The 13154-nt window shown below is 44.5% G+C and overlaps 1 protein-coding gene and 1 pseudogene across 1 annotated transcript in view; one reads left to right on the forward strand and one right to left on the reverse strand.

Moving 5' to 3' along the window:
* LOC131482927 (zinc finger protein 208-like) overlaps positions 1-13154 on the reverse strand; it is an 887045-nt gene that overhangs the window by 710479 nt on the left and 163412 nt on the right.
* LOC131482851 (protein SOX-15-like) lies at positions 4070-4762 on the forward strand (annotated as a pseudogene).

The raw sequence follows: 13154 nt of genomic DNA on the forward strand, positions 1-13154 counted from the left end.
GAACTTATACGAAAGTTTGGTAGAGTGACAGGATACAAAATTAATGAACAAAAATCAATAGCCATCCTTTCAAAGGGACTTTTGATGAGTAACCCCTCCCTTCCCTTTACTCTTGTGTCACCACTCAATGTCTAGCCAATCCATTAATCAGTTTCTTTTGCAGGGCTAGCAGCCTCCCATTCTTCCCCCCACCAAACTGAAACCACCACCAAGAGAACACCGTGCCCAAACTCAGCTTGAAGAATCAAAAGGGAGAAATGTCCTTGACTCCTACTGGCCTCCACAGCCACCTGACCTCACTCTTTGTGGACTTTGGATGGCAGCTCAATGTGGGGCCCTGACAGTTGCTGCTACTTTTCATTGAATACCTGGACATCACTCTGACCCAATCACCACCACTCAATTCGGCCTCCTTTCTCCCAACCCCTAAGGAGCCACTCACTACACACCCCTGTCCTCAAATTACTGATTTTTATTTGTCTCCTAGGGACAGCCTACAGGATAAACTTCTCCCATCACCTGATCTCACACTCTTCGTGGATGGCAGTTCAGTGTGCAGGCCTGATGAACATCACTGTGTGACCTATGCGACAGTGACCTTGGACTCCATGCTTGAGGCACAGTGCCTCCCCCAAGGAACTCCTCCCAAAAGGGCTGAACTGTATGCACTGATTCAGGCGTGAACATTAGCTCAGGGAAAATGAGTCAATATCTACACTAACTCCAAGCATGCTTTTCTCATTGCTCACTCACACTCAGACATCTGGCAGGAGAGAGGATTCCTCCCCACCAAGGGTAATCCTATTGCTAATGCCTCTTTGATGAACAGATTTCTCCAAGTTCTCTGTCTCTAAACACAAGAGATAATTCTTCACTGCCGGGGACACCAGTCTTCAATGTACCCAGTGACACAAGGCAACAAGAAGGCTGACCAAACTGCAAAGCATGTGGCAAACCCAAGAGCAAGTACCCCATAATCTTCCTTTCTACTTCCCTTAAGCCTACCTACTCTCAACAGGAACGACAGGACCTGCTCACTTCCGGTGCCCAGGAACATCAGAGGCTGGATCTTCACGGGCAACAAGATAGCACTATCTTCTCATGCTGCCCTGCTCCTCCTCACTGATATCCACAATTCTCTGCATGTGGGGCCTGACTCCTTATTCCGGTTTCTTACCTCATTATTCTCGTGCCCTAATACATGTGGACTTCTCAAACAGATCCATGCTTCATGCCCAACTTGCTCCGTATTTTCCTCACAGGGAGCACTTAAACCAAGGGCACCCACTCAAAAACTTAGAGGTGATCAACCTGGGGAGGACTGACAAATAGATTTCACCCATATACTGACACAGAAGAAATTCATTACCCTACTTAAAAACAGGACTCCTTTTCCAGTTGGGTAGCAGCATTTCCAATGGCCAAGGAGACATTAGCAATGGTGGCAGAAACCCTACTTAACAACATCATTCCCAGGTTAGGATTGCCTCTGTCTATCCAGTCTGCCAATGGGCCGGCTTTCATGTCACAGATCACCCAACAAGTCTCAGAGGACTTATCCATCACCTGGAGCTCAGATCCTCATGGGTGGATGGATTCCCCTGGGCTCTAATATACATCAGGGTCAGGCCTAACAAGCCCCTTGGATGGAGCCCATTTGAGCTGATGTATGGCTGACCCTTCCTGCTTACCCACCAGCTCCCTACAAAGTCTCCTCCCTTGGCTAACTGTTTCCCTTCTCTGACTCTGATTCTCAAGCTTCTCCAAGAACATGCAGACCCGTGTCTCCCGTGTCCTGACCTGAATGCATCAGTGGACCCGGATGCCCTTCCTCTCCAACCCGGAGACTCGGTTCTACTCAAGACTCTTCACCCAGACTCACTACAGCCACGGTGGACTGGGCCTCACATGGTGATCCTTACCATGCACACTGTGGCCAAACTTCTTGGTCACACCTCCTGGTGCCATTGTTCCCATCTAAAACCTTTCCAAACCTCTATCTCATCTCAGTGGAAGGTGCAACAGACAGGGCCTACCACACTAACCATTCAATGCCAAAGTGCCTCCCCTGCCTCCGACCCTACTCCTAATAATTCTCTACCTCACATTAACCAAACAGATGAAATAATTCGCACAATTCAAGCAGCAACTTCAGTCTCGATATTAAGGCATCCACACTCATATCATGGCTTATTCCAATACTCTTTCTGCTAGTAATTATATGTCTCTTATGAACCCTTGCCCCTTGTTTTCCAAGGTTCTTTCAGAGGAAAATTCATAATGCCCCATGGACTGCCTTCAACTAGATGCTGCTCCACCCCTACACTCTGGTGCCCATGGAGCTTCTTCCGGACCTCACACAGAGACAACAACCCCCTTCAGCAGGAAGCAGCCAGATCAATTTCTTCGCCCTCTTTCCTATTACCAAGAGGCTGGAATGATGGCTACCAAGGTGGCCAGAGATGGGTGGAATTTACCTCCAAAAAACCCAGAATGAATGGTGGAATTCTGGCGGGCCCCTCAGGCACTGAGACCACTGTTGCAGCAATGAGGGGTACAGACCCATATTCCCCCACCAATAAGGGCCGAGGCGACCCCCGTTTCAGTTTCCATGTCAAGGAGAGTTTAAAAGGGCCCCTTCCCCATCTCTTCCATGCTCTTCTTCCTCTGTAGCCCACACCTTCCTGTCTGTCCTTTCTGCTGCATGGGGAAGTGAAGCCCGTGAAATAAAGGCCATCTAAATTATTTTCATATATTTGGCTGAGTTACTCTTTCCCTGGTAGTACGCGAATCTAACATTTGGTGAGCGGCGAATCTAACAATAGTTGATGCATGCATACACTCAACTGAAATCTTTAGCATTAATATTTTTAAGATTTATTTTGTTTTTATTGCAAAGTCAGATATACAGAGAGAGAGAGAGACAGAGAAGAAGATCTTCCGTTCATGGATTCACGCCAACAGTGACTGCAACATCCAGTGCTGCGTGGATCTAAAGTCAGGATTCCTCCAGGTCTCCCGCATGGGTGCAGGGGCCCAAGGCTTGGGACCATCCTCAACTACTTTCCCAGGTCAGAAGCAGTGAGCAGAAAGAGTAGTAAAACTGCCGGGGTTAGAACCGGTGCCCATATGGAATCCCAGCACATTCAAGGCAAGGACTTCAGCAGCTAGGCCACCGCACCTGGGCCAGCATTATTACTTAATATAAATAGTTTTGTAATATCCAATAAAACCATGGTTTTCCTACATGAGCTAAATATTCTGTTAGAGGGATAACAAAATCACTAAAATGAGAGCTATTGTTACATTATCTTAAGGAAATTCATTTATTTAACTGGTTAGGATTTTGACTTTAGTAACCGCATACAATTTGTTAGTAGGCTTGTGAGTTTTATGTACAGTGTTGATTCTGAAATAGAATTTCAGATGTGGTGTATTTCCTGAATTTAGTAGCATTCATGTGGAAGTCACTTTCATTGAAAAGAGAGTCCAGCTGCTAGGCCTGACTGCTCATATAGCTCAGCCTTGTGTGGTGAGGGGCTGTGGTGGCCTGTGGGAAGTGTTAGGGGCTGGGAAGAACAGGACACCAGCTTGGCCTCAGGGAGAAAGGGGTGTTGGAGGCCACGCTCTGGGAGGCGCTGGGAAGGAGTCAGTGTTTAAAGCTGTGTGCCCATCTGGCAGCCAGCCTCAGATCCAGCCCAGGTGCGAGAGGCCTGTGGCACCAGGGCGCCTTGGCAGCGGCTGGGATGGAGCAGCGCTTCTCACCTTCCCAGAAGGTTTGTCAGTCGGATCACAGCAGCAAGGACGGGAGCCGGTGGGCGGACTTTGAAAAAACAGTTAAGAACACCTCTCCAGGGACACCAGTCAGCAGGTCCTGCTTCTGACTCTACAAGGCGTGCCAGATTGGCTGGGAGCAAAGACTCCATTTCAAGAACTCCGGACTTGTAGGTGGCCTGAGCCTTCCAAGAACCCGGCTTTCCTTGTCTGTGACTCAGTTTGGGGAGGACACATATAAGGGTCCACAGCTCACCTGGAGGGGACCGCCTTTAGGACGCCTTTCTGCCTCCCCATGGCACTACCTGGATCCTCTCACACCCAGGCCTAGAGCCTGGAGCCTCCTGCTCCCACAGGAGACACCAACTCCCCAATTTTGGGACTCCAGGAGCCAAAGGGCGCTGGCGCCCCGGGAGCCCCGGTCTGTGCTGGGTTGCCCCAGGAAAAGGTGAAGCAGCCCATGAACGCCTTCATGGTGTGCAGCTCCGCTCAGCGCCGCCAGATGGCGCAGCAGAACCCCAAGATTCACAACAGAGATCTCCAAGCGCCTGGGCGCTCAGTGGAAGCTGCTGGGGGAGGACGAGAAGCGGCCCTTTGTGGAGGAGGCCAAGCGGTTCCACGCCCGGCACCTGCGTGACTACCCCGACTACAAGTACCGACCTCGGCGCAAGACCAAGAACACCAGCGCTGGGCTAACGAGCTCCTGCCAAGGAAACGGCAGCCAGCCCTGGGGACCAGGTTTCGTGACCACCCCAGTGAGCAGGGTTTTTTGGTACCAACGCCCCATCTATTCAGCCTACCTGCCGGGTCAGTACAGCTCCTCCCACTACAAAGCCGAGGCGCCCCCGCCCTGCTCTGTCCCTCAGAACGACCCAGAGCAGCTCAGAGCCCAGCTGCTGCCTTCCTACAACCCCTACCCATCCCTGCCTCCCCTGCTCACTACAGTTCCCCGCTGCCCGGCGCTCCCCTGCCCCTCACCCACCTCTGACCCACATGGATGTGGATCTAACAGTAGGACCGCCCCCCCCGCCCCCCACACCTGTTTCTATAAAGCAGTCTTGAATTAGCCAAAAAAAAAAAAAAAAAATAGAGTCCAAACATTTGGGGTGTCTTCCATGACCTCTAATCTTATGATACAAATCTTTTAACAGGCTGATACCAGGACTCTATGGTCATAAAAACAACTCAACTGTAGTCAGTTTTCCTGCTCCATTAGGAATAGTGTATCTGACAGTAGGAAATTGTATGTGTGTGGAACAAAGCCATTCATTTCGAGATGACTGCTAGAGTTTAGACTGTCATGAGAATAGTTGGCTTGCAAAGCTCCCTGATCATTTGTCAAAAAACATTTTGTGTATTTATTTCCACAGAGAATTGCATATTTTGGTGCTCAATCACTCCAGCCAGCAGAGCCAGTACCATGGACAGGGCGAGAGTCTGGGGATGAAACACCCACAGGAGACCAGTGATGGTAGAAGCCTCTGTGAAGTCTCCCATCACTGCTCCTTGCCCTCTCTTTATGTACTCTCCCCTCCACATCTTCATTTAGCAGGAGATTGGATACAAATGAGTCCAATTAGTCTAGGTGTTTTGAGCCACAAGCCCAGTTTCCGTTGCTGCCCAGCTTAACGAGCGCTAATTAACTCCTTAGCCGACAACACTCAATAGATCCTAAAATACCTATTTAACCTTCAGAGCTTCTCATTCAGCAAATGCCAATACACTTGCTTAGTTTGCTTATTTGTTGCTATAATTACATCCTTTTTTTGTCAAACTTGTTCATGTTTCATTTTAAGTTGGGAGCTAGAAATGCTATAGTAAACTATATATTGTTCTAATTCTCCCTGATAGCAATTGTTTCAGCACCTGTTTCATTCTTTCAAAAATCTATTTTGCATCCTGTTCTCATATCTGGACTAGTGTTGTATTTTATAGCCACTTCCTTTATCATGGCCATTTACTTCATATTTATGTTTGATATTTGTCATCTGCTATAAATATAGCAATAAATGGTCCATTTGTATAGACTGAGATTATTATTTACTATATTGATACAGCAATTAAGAACAAAGCAAAACAAACATAAGAAGCTTTTGGTATATTTAAAATCTTTAAGTTCAGGATCAAGGTCAAGGAAATTTTAACCAAAAGCAGGCACAAGAAAAACTGATTATGTCACGAAATTATCAATGTTGATATTTCTGATGATATGGCCTAAGTAATTGTTATTATTCTCAATATATTTATAATCAATAAACTATTTTATAATCAAAATTAGAACTTCAACTTTGGAAATGTTGGATCACCATCTGTAACCTTTACCAACAGGTGTTTGTTGAGCTGAATGCCTTTCTTTAGGGGAAGCAGGAATGAAGGCTGTGGTTCAACTGTGTCTCTGAAGAACCCCAGAAGCACAGGCAATTCAAGCAAAAATAAACCAGTGTGATTGCCTGAAGCTCAGGAGCTTTTGCACTGTAATGGAAACCTTCCACAATGTGAAGGGGACAACAAGAGTGAGAGACACATTGCATTATTATGTGACTGCAACTCAACAACAAAAATGAACACCAAATGTGCCCAACTGGAAACCATAATGCTAAGGGAAATGAGCCAATCCAAAGGGTTAGATACCACATGTTTGCCTTAATTTAAGATGATATGATGTTATGTATAACATGTTATGTTATGTATGTTATGTTTTATGTTGTGCATAAACTAAAATTGAAATGTCAATGAGGTGGTCACAGAAGGTGGTTAAGAACTCGCATTTATTTGTTTTTTTTTATTTATTCATTTTATTACAAAGTCAGATATACACAGAGGAGGAGAGACAGAGAGGAAGATCTTCCGTCCGATGATTCACTCCCCAAGTGAGCCGCAACGGGCCGATGCACGCCGATCCGAAGCCGGGAACCTGGAACCTCTTCTGGGTCTCCCACGCGGGTGCAGTGTCCCAATGCATTGGGCTGTCCTCAACTGCTTTCCCAGGCCACAAGCAGGGAGGTGGATGGGAAGTGGAGCTGCCGGGATTAGAACCGGCGCCCATATGTGATCCCGGGGCTTTCAAGGCAAGGACTTTAGCCGCTAGGCCATGCCGCCGGGCCCAAGAACTCGCGTTTATTTTTAACGTATTGATTACTCAATACTATGTCAATTAATTCCATAACAATGTAAATTGTTGCTGATGGTATGTTGGAGCTTTTAATTGATCGGGATGATACTCTGCTGGCTCTTCTTTTAGACCAGAGAGGGTCTCCCTAAGAAGCTGTTGAACTTGACAGACAATAAGATGCTGGACTCTGTGTTTGGTAAATGCTTGCAATGAGGGAATCTCAACTGAACTTGAACTGTGGTTATGCAACAAGGTGGAAGAATCCACCATGGGAGGGGGAGGCTTTGGGGAGGGGGTGGGGGAAGAATCCCAGTACCTATGAAACTGGGTCACATAACAGAATGTAATTAAGGAATAAATTTTAAAGAATAATAAATAATTGTTCCCCAAAAACGATGAACAACACAGTTAAGAAATGGTTAAAGGACAGAAACAGGCAATTATCAAAGGATGAAATAGAAATGGGCAAAACTCAATTAAACATGCCATCGAAAAAATGCAAATAAAAACCACAGTGATAATTTTAAATCCCTCCAGAATTGCTCCCACCTGAAAATCAAACACCAACTAATGCTAATGAGGATGTGTGGGAAAAGTTACCCCGCCCACTGACTGTGTGATGCAAATCTGTGCAACCATTTTGGAAGACAGTTTAGAGATCTCTTACAAATCTGAAAACAGACCTAAAGACTCAGCCATCACACTCCTGAAATTTACCCACGTGACATCCACATTCAAATTACTGGACATGTTTATTGCAGCTCAGTTCACAAGGAGTAAGCTAGAGAATCAACCCAATTTCACCCAGAGATGACTAGATAAAGAAAATGTGGTCTATATAAACTTTGAAATACAATACACAGTCATCAAAAGCATGAGACACTATCTTTTGTGACCAAAAGATTAAAATGGAAACCATCATGCTTAGTGAAACAAGCAAATCACAAAATGACCAATATCAGCTGTGTTCCCTGAGCTGTGGTAGATAAACGCAGAATACAAAAAATACAAACACACAGCGTTCTGTGTGAGCAAATGGGCATTTTGAGATTTGATTTTCACAATGTTCTTCATTCTTGAGAAATTCTTTCTCTCTTTATTTGTTGAATGCTTTACCTAATGGTGCTTCAAGCCTAGAAATTGGAAGAGAAATGAAGTATTTCATTGGGAAAGTTTTTAAACAATGAGAGGAGCATGGTGGGAACATGAGCAGGAGGAGAGGGAGGGAAGAAAATATCATTTGCTTCTAAATTTCAATTGTTAAATGCACCAACAATGTTCACCTGACAAACATGCAATCTAAACAAGAAGAGCAAAGCCATGAATGAAGTAGCAGAGTAAACTCCATGTGAGAACTTGAGCAGAGAGCAGCGCATAGAAGCAGGTGTGTGAAGGCAGTGTAACCTCTGTGCTAAAGATGAACATGCCACCATGATGCACACGTCAACACTAATATAAAATAGAGTTAGTAAAAACAAAAGAAAAAAATGAAGGACATGTCTGTATCCGTATTGTTGCAAATGCAGTTTTGTGAAGTTTTTTTTTTAAGTAACATAATGTAACTGACAGAATATATTTCATTTCTTTTAAATGTAAACAACTATATCATGTTTTTCACAATTCAGGATATGTCAGTATTTCGTGTGACTGCACCACACTTGAATCATCCATTTTTTTGCCTGTAGAATATTCTTTAGTAGTTTTAAGTTTGTGCTATCATGAAAGATAGAATTGGATTTTTAGTTACATATCTGTAGGAGAAAATACTCTACATTAAAACTTCCCACTTCAACAATGCTCAATTTTCCAAACTGCTTGCCTTTAATTGTATCTTCATGGTAATTGTTATGGGGCGCAGCCAGTGATAGCCAGCACCCATTGACAGTGGGGAAATGAAATTTGGCTGAGTCCCCTATCCTCTGTCCTGAAGGTGGGTCCTAACAGCAATGGAATGCTAATTCCATCCTCAACCACTTCCCCCACATCCTAAATGAGCCAGGTTACTGGAAGTCCAATTAATCTAAGTGTTTTTAGCTACAAGCCCAGTTCCTGTTCCTGTCCATCCTAACGAGCACTATTCAACACTTCAGACCACAACACTTAGGTATTCGCTCCTGCCCACCTGTGACTCATCTATCAACTGAGAGGCGATGGTATTGTGCTGTTGTGTAACCACTCCCCTCACAAGCCCCTTTAAAAGGCCCAGGAAGCAGGGGCACTCACTCTCTTTCTGGCCAGGTGCTTCCATTACTCTGGCACCTCGACTCTTGGCTGACCCAGGAGAGGTAATCCCCTGAGCATGGTCCATGTGTACTGCTTAGATGAGGCAATGGTTATAATAATGTTGTTTCTGGTCTGTGTACTATCTGGAGTTCCAGGAGGGGTGAGGCCTAGCAGTAGTAGAATGTGGGCAGAGAAGCCAGGGAAAGGTGAATGTCTGCAGCTCTGTAAGTGTGTCCAGGTTCTTTGTGAGTGTGTCCAGGTTATTTCTTGCATGTCTCTTAGGATAACATATGTTGTTGGGGCAGCTGGGACATAGATTTTCAGCTTAATGATTGGAAATCAGGATAATGACCACTTGTTCCTTTTAGAATCATGATTGGGTGGATTATGATTGGTGGATTGCTGTATGCACTTGTGATTTGCTATTGTGCTCTGTTGTCTTCAAGCTTGATTAATAAAGACTCCTTAACAAACCTTAGACATGTCTGGTGTGATCTCACTCGCACCCTGCAACAGTAATGTGTATGTGTTCTAATTTCTCCAAATTCTCAGTAAGTATAGGAAAGTCTATTTCTTTGATTTTTTTCCATTTGATTGGATATACAATGTCCTAATGTTGTCCACTGTTATAATTAATAAAAGAAAGATTCTTTTCATGTACATTGTGAAAAAAGCTGTGTTAAAATTTATGCTAAGGTCCCAGTGCAGTAGCCTAAAAGCTAAAGTTCTTACCTTGTATGACCCGGATTCCCATATGGGTTCTGGTTCTAATTCCGTAAGCAGCCCTGCTTCCCATCCAGCTCCCTGCTTGTGGCCTGGGAAAGCAGTCAAGGATGGCACAAAGCCTTGGGACCCTTACCCATGTGGGAGACCCAGAAGAAGCTCCTGGCTTTGGATTAGCTCAGCTCTGGCTATTGTGGCCACTTGGGGAGTGAATCAACAGAAGGAAGATCTTCCTCTCTGTCTCCTCTCTGTATATCTGACATTCCAATAAAAATCAAATAAAAATCTAAAAGATGAAAATGAAAGAAATTTCAATGTTGCATAGAAATGAGTCCTTGCACTCCAATACAGCTCCCTATTCACATGCCTAGGAAAGCAGTAGGTGAGTGCTCAGATACTTGGGCCCTGTCAGCCCTGTAGGGATCTGAATGGGGCGCCCAGCTCTCAGCTTTGGGGAATGAGTCAGCAGATGGAAGATTGTCTCTCTATCTCTCGCTCTCTCTCTCTCTCTCTCTCTCTCTCTACCTCTTTCTCTCTCTCTCCTTCAGATAAGTAAGTACTTGAATCCTGTAATAGTCCTTTGTTTTATTCTGAGAAAGAAAAACAAAAATGAGCCTTTCTCCTTACTTGGTTGTGGACTAAGACTATTAGCACATAAGACTTTGTAAAGAAATAAATACATAAATAAATGGATAAATGAATAAAGAAAGGCTAAAATGCTTATGAATAAAATGACACAAGCCATGTGATTAATCATCCTAAACTACTTAGGAAGACAAAGTACTGAAACATTCCTCAGTAAAGTGACACTTGACATTAGCAAACTGTTGATTTGTCTTTGATTTGTCTTTGTCTTTCTGACATTAAAATGTGCACCTGACCTAAACAGACAGAGTTAAGAATTGTGTTGCTAAGCTGCCTTTGGCCCCACCTGCTGTCCCATGGAGCTGTCCCAATGTCAAGCTTGGCTGCCACACTCCACTGCAGGGACCTTCCTTCTCCTTTACCCGACGCACTTCTGAACTTGAAAATTAGACAACAGCATTTACAGAAGTTATAATGAAGTTTAACTTACAGGCAAGTGTTTATTCCATGTTATTACAAAAATAAAATGTTGAAATTAGTTTTAGTCAGTGACATGCCAATGTAATGTGAAAAACAATTTTAGAGGTAAATTATTGGCATCCTTGTCTCTGCACAATATTCTAGTGAATTAAATAATTTAATGTGGCATATTAGCTCAATGGCATTAGCACCTCTGCTTGTTTCAAATCCAAATTAGGGATGTGCTGACCTATCACAACTCCTATGCACAAACTACACTGTAGTTCTTCACACCCCTGTGAGTTCATATCAATCATTTGGAAATAATTTTTTTTTCTTCTCAGAATGAGCTGTCACTGTTACTTTGAATTTTGGCACTTAAACTGGACTTGATCCAAATTTTCAGCAAGCCATTTGATTCATTGTATCAGAAAGCAATTGATTTGCAAAATATATTTGTTATTTTGCTTTTGAAGCAAATACAATAATGTGTGTGCAAAGATTTCAGTAAAATTTTAAGGTAGCTATCGCAGATATATATTTAAATTCTTATCATCTCCTGTCTTCACGTTTTTTCATTCAGTTACAAATAATCAGCTGAGGGGTTTTGTGTGTTGGAGGCTTTAAATCATTTTTATTTGAAAGCAGATACAGATAGAGAGAGACAGATAGAAAGATATTCCATCTGCTGTTTAATCCCCAAGTGTTTGCAATGGCTAGAGCTGAGCCAATCCGAAGTGAGGAGCCAAGAGTCTCCTCCAGGTCTCCCATGAGGGTCCAGGGCCCAAAGGCTTTGGGTCATCCTCGACTGCTTTCCTGGACCACAAAGAGGGAGCTAGAAGGGAAGTAGAGCAACCAAGATACTAATGCTCACATGGGATCCTGGCACTTGCAAGGCAAGGACTTGAGACACTAGGCCTCCGCGCTGGGGCCCAACCTAATTTACTCTTTAAGACTGTGTTCAACCCTGGCCTGTGTCCTATCCAACTCCTCCTCTCTTACCAATTCTGTTTGGGACTAGTGGTGTGAGCCTCTAGCATCCCACATGGCTGCTGGTTGCTCCACTTCAGACTCAGGCACCTGCTAATTAACCACGCTATTGAAAACTGGCAGAAAGTGGCCCAAAACTTTAGACCCTGTACTTCCTGAAAGGAGAGCCAGGCTCCTGGATTGGCCTGGCCACTAAGGCCACAGAGATGTGAATCAATGGATGAAAGATCTCTCTCTCTGTTTTTTTTTTTTTTTTTTAATAATCCATTTTATTGTATTGTTGTTGACAATCTTTACATAGTTAACTATAGTTGCAGGAAAATCAAGAAAGAGAAAAAAAAAAAAAAGGTTCAGGGGGATAGGGAGGTGGGCAATGCTATTATGTCCATATTGTTTCCATCATGTATCTGAGGTAAAAGGGGATATTGAGGGAGAAGCCCCACCCGGTTTCCCGCCCACCCCAAGTCCCGGATGTGGGGCATGCTCTGAGATATGTGCTCAAGTGGAGTTAATAGTTCTCCACTTATGAGTCACTGCCAGTTTCGCTCGATGAGGTGGTCCACTGATTGATATGGTCCATCATGAAGTCTCCATTTGTCCCATATTTCGCTGCCAACATGTAGCTGAGATGAATGATTGTCCTATTCTGTCTTCTGTCTTTTCTTGGTTAGAATTCTGAGTCCAGCAGTTCAAGTGGGGAGATCTCCAAAGATACTTTGAGGTATTCCCAGACCAGATTCTTGTATGTTCTAGTAAGCACAGGGCCCGGCACAGTCCATCACCCTGATCAGGTGGTGGTTGCAATTGCTGTGTTGGTTCTGTTTTCAGTCCCGAGTTGCACTGGAACCAATGGGTGTTGCAGTCCAGTCTGGTTCGGCCCTTACATCAACCAGTGGGAGCTGTAGCCTAGTTGGGGCGACCCACAATAACCCCCACCAGACCGCCCCCTACCCTGGTTTGCCAGTATGTGTAGCAGAAGACCAATCTGTCCCCCATCCCATTTGGCTCTGGTACTTGTCAATGGGTATTAAAGCTTGGTTTTATCTAACCAACTCAACCATCCAGCCCTCACAGATATTGTTGAGTACCTCTCTATCTAGCCATCCCAGCCCCCGTCCTAGTTTTCATGCCCTCCCACGGGAATAGTGACCCAAGAAGGGGGAACCCACTTTTTCCCTCCCAGGTCTCTCTGTCCCGGTTTATGCACTCTTTAGGTGGTCCTGTGATTTGACTCGACAGAATTAGTCCCCAGTGCCAGCTTCTGCCAGCTGATGCTGTGGCCCTGATC

Source organism: Ochotona princeps, chromosome 21 (assembly GCF_030435755.1).
Source record: "Ochotona princeps isolate mOchPri1 chromosome 21, mOchPri1.hap1, whole genome shotgun sequence".
Lineage (NCBI taxonomy): Eukaryota > Metazoa > Chordata > Mammalia > Lagomorpha > Ochotonidae > Ochotona > Ochotona princeps.